The sequence below is a fragment of the Scatophagus argus genome, chromosome 22 (genome assembly GCF_020382885.2).
Source record: "Scatophagus argus isolate fScaArg1 chromosome 22, fScaArg1.pri, whole genome shotgun sequence".
NCBI lineage: Eukaryota > Metazoa > Chordata > Actinopteri > Scatophagidae > Scatophagus > Scatophagus argus.
The window spans coordinates 17140507-17152676 of NC_058514.1; the positions used below are offsets into that span (position 1 = coordinate 17140507).

The following is a 12170-nucleotide window of genomic DNA, read 5'->3' on the forward strand; positions in this document are numbered from 1 at the left end:
CAGTCACAGGGTTGTTGGTGGTGTTAATTAAATGCATGGAGATCCTGTTTTGCGCTGGAACCTGGGAAACGTTGGTCAAGAGAAGTAGAAACATTCTTGATAGTGTGTGTGTGTGTGTGTGTGTGTGTGTGTGTGTGTGTGTGTGTGTGTGTGTGTGTGTGTGTGTGCGTGTGTGTGTGCGTGTACATCTATATGTGGATATAAACAAAGTCTGTGGAGAAAAAGCACAAAGCAGAATCTGAATCAGAATCAGAATCAGTATTCCTTTATAAATTCTTTCTCCATACAGAAATTGCAATTTGCAATTTTCCCTCACCAAGAAAATGAAAATGAAGATAGTAACAAATATAAAAAAAAAATAAAATAAAATATGAGATATTTACATATATATACATATATACATTTGAAGGGAAATGTATGTCCATGTGTCCGTTACAGTACAGAGTTCAGTAGTTTGATGGCGACAGGCAGGAATGATTTCCTGTGTCGCTCTGTGGTGCATCGTGGGAGTAAGAGTCTCTTACTGAACAAGCTCCTGTATCTGATCAGCACATTGTGGAGAGGGTGAGAGGGAAAGTCCAGTATAGTCCTTATTTTGGACAACATCCTCCTCTCAGACACCGGAGAGTCCAGTTCCTCTCCAGGCACTTTGACCTGAGAAGAATCAGTTACTAAAGAAAGCAGAAGAGTGACCTGCTGTTAGCTGACGAGTGTCGTTACCTTTCAACTATCAGATGATGTCAGCTAGCATGGCTAAGGTGGCTAAGTTGAACATCCCGGGCTCGGACATTGAGATGGTGGACAGTTCTGATGGCAGATGGCCGCCCATCTTGAGCCGGGGTCTGCTCCGAGGTTTCTGCCTTCTAAAAGGCAGTTTTTCCTCACCACTGTCGCCAAGTGCTTGCTCAAGGGGGAATGTTGGACTCTCTGTATTACAATTTAATTAAAGAATTTGGTCTAGACCTGCTCATTTAATTGGAAAGTGTCATGAGATAACTTTTGTTGTGAATTGGCGCTATATAAATAAACTGAATTGAACTGAATTGAATTTAGTTTTGAGTGTCTGCGTGTTTACCTCAACAAGGTTACAAAAAATGTAACCTCAAGATTCTGTCTATTTTGGGTCCCACTGTTGGAAATCAGGTTCATTAGATTTTAAAGGCGTGTTTACTGGCTGGGTTTTGCTTTCAGTTTTAGGCCACTGCATTAAAGGTGAGGACTACAATTAGGAAATGGATTGAGTTAATACAGAATGTAGTTGTTATAAAGACTTTAGGGTCAATATTTTGGTAAAACATAAGGGCTAAGCTGATGGAGTACAGTTAGTGGAAGCTCCTCAGAGCTGTTATAAGACAGGCTTGTATGCATTTCAGAGGAGAAAGCTGTTCTAACTTTTTAGCTCCAGGGACCTGCGACTAACAGGGTAATGTGACTAATTTAACATGGCCCACCTGTCTGTCACACCCACCACTTCCTGGACATCTCCCCCTCACTGAGCTGCCGTCTGTCTGTCTGTGGGACCCCAGGGGACCACAGGCTGCCTGGAACTCTTCTCTCACTATGATGGCCTGCTGTGACAACATGAGGCCATTATGAAATGAAATGAAATGAAATGAAATGTCACAAAGAGAGAAAGCACATATGCCAAACTTAATTTCTTGACTCAAGCTGGGACCTAAATCCCTAAGTAAAAAGATTCAATACTGACATGCGTCAAACAGTTTTTATAAAATGTCATAATTCAGTGTATCCTGCCACCTTGTTAAAATTTACTGAGGCTTTTTCTTGGGAGACACTTTGAATAACCAGTCAGTAGTAACTGCTGAATCTGGCTGGTGCTCCATTAATACAAACTGTTTTAATTTTTTCTACAATTAAAAAAACCTCCACGAACAGATATGCAAGAGTCTGACTTTGACACTAGAAATCATAGTTCACAGTCTGTCTCCTACCAAGACCCAGTCATGGTTTCTATCACCCACGCCTATGCGCTCATTAAGTGTTCCTCACCATAACACATCGTGTGCAACCTGGCGTGCATCTTCTTGACTGATGATTTTTAAAATATTTTAAATCTTGGATCCATTTTTGCTTGCTTGTAGTCTTCTTCACTACATTTTTTAGTTGGTGCTGTGCCACCAGTTGGTATGCTGGTGGCACAGCACACATTCCATCAACAGTAGTCTTAATGTCTTATGCATTGGTCTTGTGCAATCGCATCCTCATGCATGTGAACAATACAAAAACATAGATCCTTCTCATAGAAATGTTGAGCTTCATACTGGGGATACATTTGAAAGAAATGACCATCAACCACACAAGGAGTGAGTTCCCTCCAATGACAAAATATGTCACTTTCACAAGGTGTAAAGATTGTTGCTATCACTGTCTCGTTCATCTGCTCCCTGAATACACACCCAGGGTGAGAAGAGGCCAGGCCAATGGCCTGACTGCCTGCATCACAGACTACATTAACTTCTGCGTGGAGAACACTTTACCAACGGGGAGGGTATGGTGTTTCTCCAGCAACAAGCCCTGGGTGACCCCTGAGCATAAAGCCCTGCTGAACCAGAAGAAGAGGGCTTTCATTTCAGGGGACAGAGTGGAGCAGAAAAGAGTTCAGTGTGAACTCAAGTAATCGACCAGGCCAGGACTGGTCACATAACACCAATGCCCCCACAAGAAGTCACCTCCACCTTCTGAGGAGACTGAGGTCCTTTGGAGTGTGCAGGCCCCTCCTAAGGACTTTTTATGACTTTGTGGTAGCCTCTGCTACTCAATACGCTGTGGTCTGTTGGGGACCGGGCAGCACGGACCGGGACAGGAAGAGACTAAATAAGCTGGTCAGGAGGGCCAGCTCTGTCCTGGGCTGCCCACTGGACTCCGTGGAGGAGGTGGGTGAGAGGAGGTTAGCCAAGCTGACATCCATCATGGACAACACCTCTCTACAGCTACGCTACGCTACAGCAGGTCCTTCATTCCCACTGCTGTCAGACTGTACAACTCAACAGTCTAGTCCTCATGTCCTCCCTATCCTATAAAACTGTGCAATACTTACCCACAATCATCGCCTTCCATGACTATGCTGATATATATGTAGCTTATATAGCTGTATATTGTACAGTGTTTATTTTCGGACTGTTAATTTATAACTCTTTTCATTTTTGAAACTGACCAGTGAATTTCCCTGCTGTGGGATCAGTAAAGTTCATCTTATCTTATCTTATCGGAGTACTGAGACTTGAATTTCCCTTGGGATCAATAAAGTATCTATTTATCTATCTAGACTTACTGGAATGCACCTTTAATACAACAGCATTTCTCACTGACTGACTTAATCACTTCCCTACATCAAAACAAATTCAATTGTTTTTGGTGGGATTTAAACCGACATTTTGATTATTATTTTTAGTTATCTTTACATTCTTTATTTTTCATATGCACAATTCCAATTCCAATGAAATCCCTGGGTTTCCTTCAACAATTCTACAACAAATTAGACTTACCATGTGTCCTTGCCAATCATTCAACTTGCGATGTACATCCATGTCTGTCCAGACTTACACTATTAAGTTATACATGTAGTGAAGACGCCTTTGCGTGTGCCCACTTAAATCTGCCCATGCTCCATTTTCTTCCTCCTCTGTTGAGCTTCAAAGCAGTTAGCATCCATAAGTGTTGCATTATGGCCATCTGCTGAACTGTCCCTTGCCCTGTCTATTTCAATATGTGTAAAAATGTGTAAAAAGCTAAAGACAGAAATGCTCCTGCATGTGTGAACAGTGAAACTGACTGGCAATGCTGGAAAGGTCATCCCAGTAATTTGCTGGGAAGTATGTGTGAAAGAGACCACAGTAATAAATTTAACAGTCACAGACTTGTGAATTATCATCATTTGGCATCATGCACAGGTGTGATGTGGCTCAACTGAAAATTAATGAATTTAAAATTTCATAAAATGAGACACATTGCACCATGGGGTTGTTAGCAGGAAGCAGTGGTCTTTTTTTGCACTTCATTTTATTCCCTTGTGGAATTTTTGAGGTGAACACATGGTACCTAAACTAAACACTCACGCATCAGACACTAAAATAAAATTGCAGTGTATGTAGTGCACTACATAAATAGTGATTTTGGACACAGCCACTTAGAATACAGTTAAACCTGTAGTACAGAGAGCAGTTTCCAGCAACGAAATGAACTCTACCAATGATAAAATGAAAGTTATTCCTATTACAATGTCACCAAGTCCTGCAAATTAAACAACAAATTGCAGTTTTTGTTACTGTACTCCAGGATGACAAATTGAAGTATTTTCTGATCTACCACCCCAATCAGCAGAACATCATTTGTCTGTGACTTTCAGAAATATTAAAAATGAATGATTCAAGAACGGATTCTCTTTCTGTTCTAAGGTTTACTTACAGAAATGAATTAGCTACGTTCATGGAAACATCATGGTTTGGGTGAAGATTAAGGTTAGTTAGCGGATGTGTTTCTCAGATGCTCAAATAGCCTCGGAAACAACTTCCCCCACATATTTCAGCTATTTCAGAATTTTGGGGGACTGACAATGTCTGTAACTCTCTGAAAGTGACAATCAGACATTGCACATACGCTCAGTCAAATGTTCAAACCACTGTCAGCCCTGTGATAGCAGCTGTGTGTCACATATTCTGCCAGCAGCTTCCAGGATCTGCTCCTCTGTCTCCATTTGGAGTGGTGCATGCTGGGATTACAGGGTTTATATTAGTGTGAGTCTGACACTAGGGCTAGTCCAGACCTATCATTCATTTTACAAGTCAAATAGGAGGAGCACAAAGAAGAGACAGTGAGACAGAGTTTCAATTTCAATTTGTTTCAATTTATTTCTATAGCACCTTATACAATCAAAATTGTCTCTAGATGCTTTACAGAGACCCAGAGCCTGAACCCCCGAGCAAGCAGACAGTGGCAAGGAAAAACTCCCTTTTAACAGGAAGAAACCTTGAGCAGGACCCGACTCACAAGGGAGAACTATCCTGCTGATAGTCGGCTGGGTGAAGGGGGGAAGAAGAGGTAGACAGGACAGAGAGGAGGAAAGAGAGAGAGAGAGAGAGAGAGAGAGAGAGAGAGAAACATACATGCAATAAACATCATACATTACAAAGGACAAACATGACAGGTTGTTATAATTGGAATTCTGAAAGACTTTGTATTGTATGTATTGTTTTTAGGTGATATGTTGTTCAAGTTAGTTATAATAGCACTACATAGAAGAACAACATGGGCAGATGTTGACAGTAGACATTGGGTTTGTCAGAGGGCCGGATGCAGTTCAACATGTAGATCTGGATGGAGAGATAACTGCAGAAAGATACAGAGAGAGAGAAAGGGAGGGAGAGACACAAAACTACGAGGAGAACTGGACACACAGTTAGTGACATAAAATAATGAATTATATGTTGATCTGATGAGGGGAGAGGAAGAAGAGGAAAGGAGGTGGGGGAGTAGAGATGGTGGTGGTATTGGGGAGGTTGGGGAACAGCATAGGCCTATAGCAGCGTAGCTATGATAGAGATTAAAGATTAACAGTTAGTCAGACCTATTCTACCTGTGGCTATATATCAAGAAGTGACTGTAACTGAGTTAGGGAAACAAAGTAGGCTTAACAGAGAGAGAAAGGAGTAGAGGGAAGAGTGCAGCCTGCAGAAGTGTGCTGTCATCATTATTCAAATGTGATGCAAATTTCATACTTCCAACTGATTCCACATTTGAGGGAAGGGAATATACATACATATACATACAGGGAATATACATATACCCAATCAACATAGAGCCAGTGACACAGAGCAGGCCTTAAGAGACAGAAACAAAACATTTCTCACAGACAAATTCGTTTTTACTTCCAAGTCCCAGCTTTCTCTCGTCATGCAAAGTCATTTTCCAATGCCAAAGGGCACTTTCATTACACTTCTGGCCTCAAGCCTGAAAAACAATTCCATCAATATGTGAAATGATCCTCACATTCTCTCGGTGGTTTAGATTGTTCACCTTCACTTAACTATTTTACAGAGCTGAGTTCTCTGAGTACAGGTTGCAGTTATTGCTAGTCCCTGTAGAATGAGTTGTAATCACACCAATTTTTTTTCCTCTAGAATTATCAAAAAATGTCAAATTTGCAAAGTGTACTCATTCATGCTCATGAAACCTTTTTAAACTTTTGTCCTCCTCATATTGCTCAATGAATAGCAGAATCCTCCATTTCTTGATCTGCATGGGCTGTAATTAACATTTCATTCCCTGGGAGTCACTTGGAAGTTGGTCTCTTGTTATTTTTAATTGTACCCATCATTTGGTTGACATTTTTTGTCCGGCTGAATAACAGTATGTGTATGAAATATGATTATCGCCAAAAGTGTCACCAAAATTTAGACTAGTGTCTCAGCTTTAATTACAAAACAAGCTGCAGTGACAATATGCTGTTTTCACTTTTGATTAAACACTACTGACTACTGACTGCTGCATCACAGCAATACATTTTAATTTCATCCATAAATACACTGTCAAGCAGCGATAGAGTACAAGACGGTGGTCATAATCTGTTTCCTCTGTATTAAGAATGAACGGTTGTCCAAAGAGAGTTGAGGAAGGAAACTGATTAACCTCAATAAGACCCGAAGCACACAGTGAACAGGTCAGGTTACACTGTTTATATGAACACAGTACTTGTGTTGAGTACTTGTATGATGGTAGCATCTCTGCTCTGTGTTATAAAAGTGCAGAGTGAAAATGAACCGTAGGCCATCTGCATGTGGGTCAGTACTAGTAGATATAGTTTTAGGTTAGCACAGTGCTCAGAGCTGTCTTAGCTTGGCTCCAGCTGTCTCACAGTGGGTAGACATGTCATGACATACATTCAGGAGACTGGCCAGAGAAATGAATCTCAGAAAGATTTGACATTTGTGATTTGCATTGGTATGCTTGAATGTTTAAATTATACATAATTATGTCATTCCAATGGGGAAAAAAAGAAAAACCAAATTTCAAATCATCAGAAGTGAATTAGAATCCTTTTAAAGCAATGGCAGTGACATAACCCCATGGTATTTACCCCATGGTTTCAAATGAGAAATATAGGATTCAGTGGTGTGTTTATAATATGATTACTCAGTTAAGATCCAGTATTTAGTGGTTGCAGACTACAACCAACCAACAGCCCTTGTCTCACCCTCACCTACGGTAGCCACAAAAAATGTAAACTCTGGGCTATACTGTATAGAGACATGGTGGACACTACACTAAGGACAACATAATTCTAAAGATTTTATTTCATTGCTCCTAAATCCGACACACTGAACCTTTCATCCCATTCCATTCATGCTACAGGTATCTAATATTCTTTGCAAAAAAGGACAACTGAAACCGGAGAAAAGTGTTTAATGAATATTTTATCAGGTTGCTACTGCTGTTTGAATAGTGTTTCTCATGGCATTGCTTTTTCTGGTTGGGATTAGGGCTAAGGTTGAGTTGATGTTAAGGCCAGAGATAACATAAATTGACACTTTGTTAAGTCCTAAGCCTAACTTGGTGAATTAAGGGTTTATTGTGACCAAACCAGAGCTGGTGATTGTTTGAGAGAATAAAATTATGGTAATTTTTTTTGAATTACATTGTATTCTGTCTTGATCACCAGGCGATATGGTGGCTTACTTTTACACTGTCATTTGTAGGTTTTAACCCCTCACACACACATATTGTAGGCATTTGTGTCTGCTTCTCTCTGAAATCACTTTTTTGTTTTTCTAAAACTTACCTAATATTTCTTCAGGGAGTGCAGTAAGTGGCAGTTTAGGCAGAGTAGCACTGGTTAACAGCAAAGCACCATTGCTTAAGAAAAGGTCAATTGAAAAAAGAAAACAGAACTATGACAAAACAGTGGTCGCCGAGTTACAGTACAAACACAAAGACATCCTGGTACTTTTTTCCCTGTTAAAGTTGTATTTTTCGGGGGTGGGGAAGTCAATGGAAATTATGATGGCTGGCTCCAGCTCCAATCTCCTTAATAAAAGTGTGGTGGGGACACAGTGTGTATCTATCCACTGCTCAGTGGATAGATAATAAACTAGCCTATAAATTGACAGCCATGGTTCAAAGATGGATTTCTGGCAAAGTAACAGTAATTGAACGATGCCTCATTTCCCTCATCTCATTCCCCTTGGAGTGAAATTTGAAATTTGACCTCATAAACTTTTATATTTTTGTAAATATGACATGGCAGTAAGACATTTCAAACAATGGGGTATCCTCAAAAGCCTCGGTCATTTGCATCCCTTCAGTGTTGATGACTGTCTTCTGCTTGAACCAATAGTGGAAACTTTTAAAGTACTAGTCTAATAAAAAGTTTCTTAACTTCAAAATGTCCAAAAACAGGTTATGGAAAAGAAGTTTACTTTAAAGGCTTATATTTGAGGTGGTGCTTTGATTTGGTATTTCCTTAGATTTACTTGTGAAGTCAAAACTATTTTGTAAATATATCACTTGCAAAATATTCTAGCACGTTGTTCATCTAAAGCAGCAAAGGCCTTTGTCAATCATTGAACATGCTTTGTAGGCCTAGTGGAGTACTGTGTTTCATGGTTCCCAAAGAAGTAAAGGTTAGCCATCCCTTAGGGCTAGCCCTGACATTTCTTCTTGAAAGCTTCAAATTGCGTACCAGCTGTTTCAATCTAAAAGGACTGATGGCTGGTTTAAAGCTCTTGTTGCACATGGCTGAAAGCTTCTTCCCTAATTGATGTTGACTGGTGATATTATATATGTATTGATATGTTTTTTGTTTGTTTGTTTTTTATATTTCTGACAGGACAGCATCACAGAGCTCTTGAAGAATTAGCACATTCTTTGGACAGGAATTATATTAGGTTATGTGGATAAGTCACAGTGCAGTAATCAGGAGATGTGTAAAATCACCAGAATCTCTGCTTCTCCGAGGTTATTGAAACACGTTGAGTGAGTAATTTGTTTCCATAAAAGCAGCGGGCCTTGCTTGAACTCACGCTGAATTGAAATGAAATAATATTTCAATTAGAATGCCAGGAACTTACTGACAGTAAGGTGCCAGTCACAACAAAGGATTGGACAAAAGTCCCTTGGGCTTCAGATATTTTAGAAAGGCTTAAAAATTCTTCCACAACCTTGCAACTCCTCAACGACCATAAATCAAAGTGAACCAAATCACTCAGCTACTCCTGGAGAATAGCTTTCTGTGGCTGGAGAAACCTGTCCTCACTGATACTAAAGAATCATTTTATTAATCCAAACTGAATTCTACTGAGATACTGCCAAGTCATCTCTACAGTGAAGAAGACTGAAATAGCTGTCTCCTCAACAGCTATCACCTATAGGCAGCTGCATTCACGATCCTGAGATCTGCTGCCGCTCTCTTCTAATGCTTGATACACAGCGTAGAAGACTGCCCAACACTGAAAACACTGTAGTTGTGTTTGGTTCTCTCATGTCAAAGTCACAAGCTGTCTTGACTTGCCTACAACCACCCGAACATAGCAAAATTACTTTTGTTTTTGCTAAATGCAAACAAACATCTGCATCTGAATAACTGCTTGATACTGGCAACAGTCTCTGGATGTAACAAACTACTTTGGTTTGTTATATTTGCAGAAGTCTGACTGAGTTGATGTGGACTGTTGGGACAAGCCTGTTATTGGGCGCCTATTTCTGGCAGTATCTCTCCCCGACCCCCCCGGTATCTGCTAAAACTTACCTCACTGTAGAATCAGCAATGATGTCATCACCAAGCATAGTCTTGTGGTTTCAGGGCTCTACCTCAGTGATTCGGCCTGTTAACTAAAGAGGATTTCCTACTGTTGTGTTCAATTTCAATTTCAATTTATATATATAGCACCTTATACAATCAAAATTGTCTCTAGATGCTTTACAGAGACCCAGAGCCTGAACCTCCGAGCAAGCAGACAGTGGCAAGGAAAAACTCCCTTTTAACGGGAAGAAACCTTGAGCAGGACCCGACTCACAAGGGAGAACTATCCTGCTGATAGTCAGATAGAAGAACGACATGGAGATGAATGTCGTGGAGATGAATGTGCCTGACTGCTGGATCACTCATCTGATTGTATATACTTTCATAAAATTGAATTAGAAAGGTGGCTCTGGAAAATTCCTTCATGGAGGACAGCTGTAGTCAACAATGATTCACAACAAGTTATTGTGGATTCCAATGGAGATTCAAAGTCACAGAAAAAAAATGAAAGTTTCTAAAACCTGTCTGCAGAGGAACTGTTTATTCAGTATGTTTGAATATAGTTTCTCCACAATGTAACTAGACACACTGTACTTGCTATCACTCTCTCACCGCTCTGAAATAGAGACCTGAACACACATTTTGAAGACATAAGACTAGATTTGCCCAGTACTGCCAAATCTATGACCTGAGGTTATATATTTATTTTTTTCTTCAAAGATGAGCTGATGTGCCTCTTCTGTTTCTTTCAACTATGACCAAAAATACCAGGTTTTCTGTTCTTTAATTGGTTATTACTGGAAAATAGTTCTTATAATCCTCTGTGTGACAGAATTAAGCCAACTGAATGCTGACCGTGCTCTGACGGCCTCATCTAACCTTCATATCATTTCAAGTTAAGAAATTCCCTGAGATACTTTTAATGATTGACATTTTATGATGAAAACCACAGTAGTCTTTGTAGATTGGACTGGCACTTAGGCAGGCAGTCAGTGGTGTTAGAACATACACACACACACACACACACAAATACACATGGCGAGGGATTGCTATTTAATATTTACTAAATTGATACCATTGTTGGGCTTCTGCTTTAAAGAGGCAAATCATTCAAAAGGCTAAAAAATAACAACAGCCTACTAAATTGGATTCACATCATCAGAACTGGATTGAAGGCATAACTCTCAGACATACAGCTATAACCATTTGGACTTGATGGTTACATACCAATAAAGCATTGGTTTCATACCACCCCTGACATATATGTTATAGCTCCTGGCCCACAGCAGGAGCTATAACATATATGTCAGGGGTGTCAAGTTGACTAAACATACTGAACATATTAGTGGCACACAAAATATGGAATATTTTAAGATAATTTGTTTTGGTAAATTGAGCCTTTCATATTTTGTTAACCTTGTTTATATTTTATTCATTCTCTGAGATTTTTGACACATCAGAGGATTGGAAGCACAATTTTCAGTGTTAGGTGTGTGTGTGTGTGTGTGTGTGTGTGTGTGTGTGTGCGTGTGTGTGTATGAACAATATAACATTCTCTAATTAATTACCCTGTTCACAAGTATGTAAACTTACCATGAGGATTCACAGCAACACACACACACACAGTTTTATTTCCATCACTTCAGAGGACATTACATTGACTTACAGTCATTTCCTGGAGACAAATCCTTACCCAAAACCTTATGTTGGGGATGTGCTTGAAGTTCTGTAAAGTGCTGTAACAGGTAAATTTGTGCTTCACGTGGATGGTCACATGAAAAGACTTCCCATCTCCTGCTCTTCTGTTCTTTTCTAATCACATGTGGAGCTTTATACTATGTTCATGGACTGATAACATATAGCCTTTAATATCTTCCAGGGCTTCTTCAATAGTGAAGCTAAAAAGACCATTGCATTATTCAGAAGTCTGTGACAAAGGGCTGCTGTCCTGCCTGCAGCCTGTGTATCTGTGTGTTTGGGTCTGCTCTCTCTCTCTGTTTAGACACATTGGACAATGTGGACTAAGTGTGTGAAAACACAATCATGCAGTGATACTAGTACTAATGGATCATCATTGTGTTTTCTTTCCACATATTGCAAGCTGGCTGCTGAGTTCTGTGTAAACAGCCCAACTGACTAACATAGGTGCTGAAAGAAAGGGGGCTTCCAGGTACTTTGCCACACTGCCGCCTTCATTGTGTATCTGCAGTTACCTTAACTGACAGTTGCTATGATCCAGGAGATGAACTTTTTTGTGTGAACATATTGATAGAGGTAAAAGAATAGACAGCTGGTGATTATGAATACAGTGTGATTAGGCTGTAGTCTGACCCCCACCGCCTTCAACCTGCTAAAGCCTCCGGCCCCCATCTGCCCCAGCTGGGAGAATGCAGCAGCATCGGGATGGCTGTGTTTT

The 12170-nt window shown here is 40.1% G+C and overlaps 1 protein-coding gene across 2 annotated transcripts in view; it reads left to right on the top strand.

The window, feature by feature from the left end:
• The window catches only part of tmem178b (transmembrane protein 178B), a 106248-nt gene that overhangs the window by 29790 nt on the left and 64288 nt on the right, over positions 1–12170 (top strand). The gene's annotated exons all lie outside the window — the stretch shown is intronic.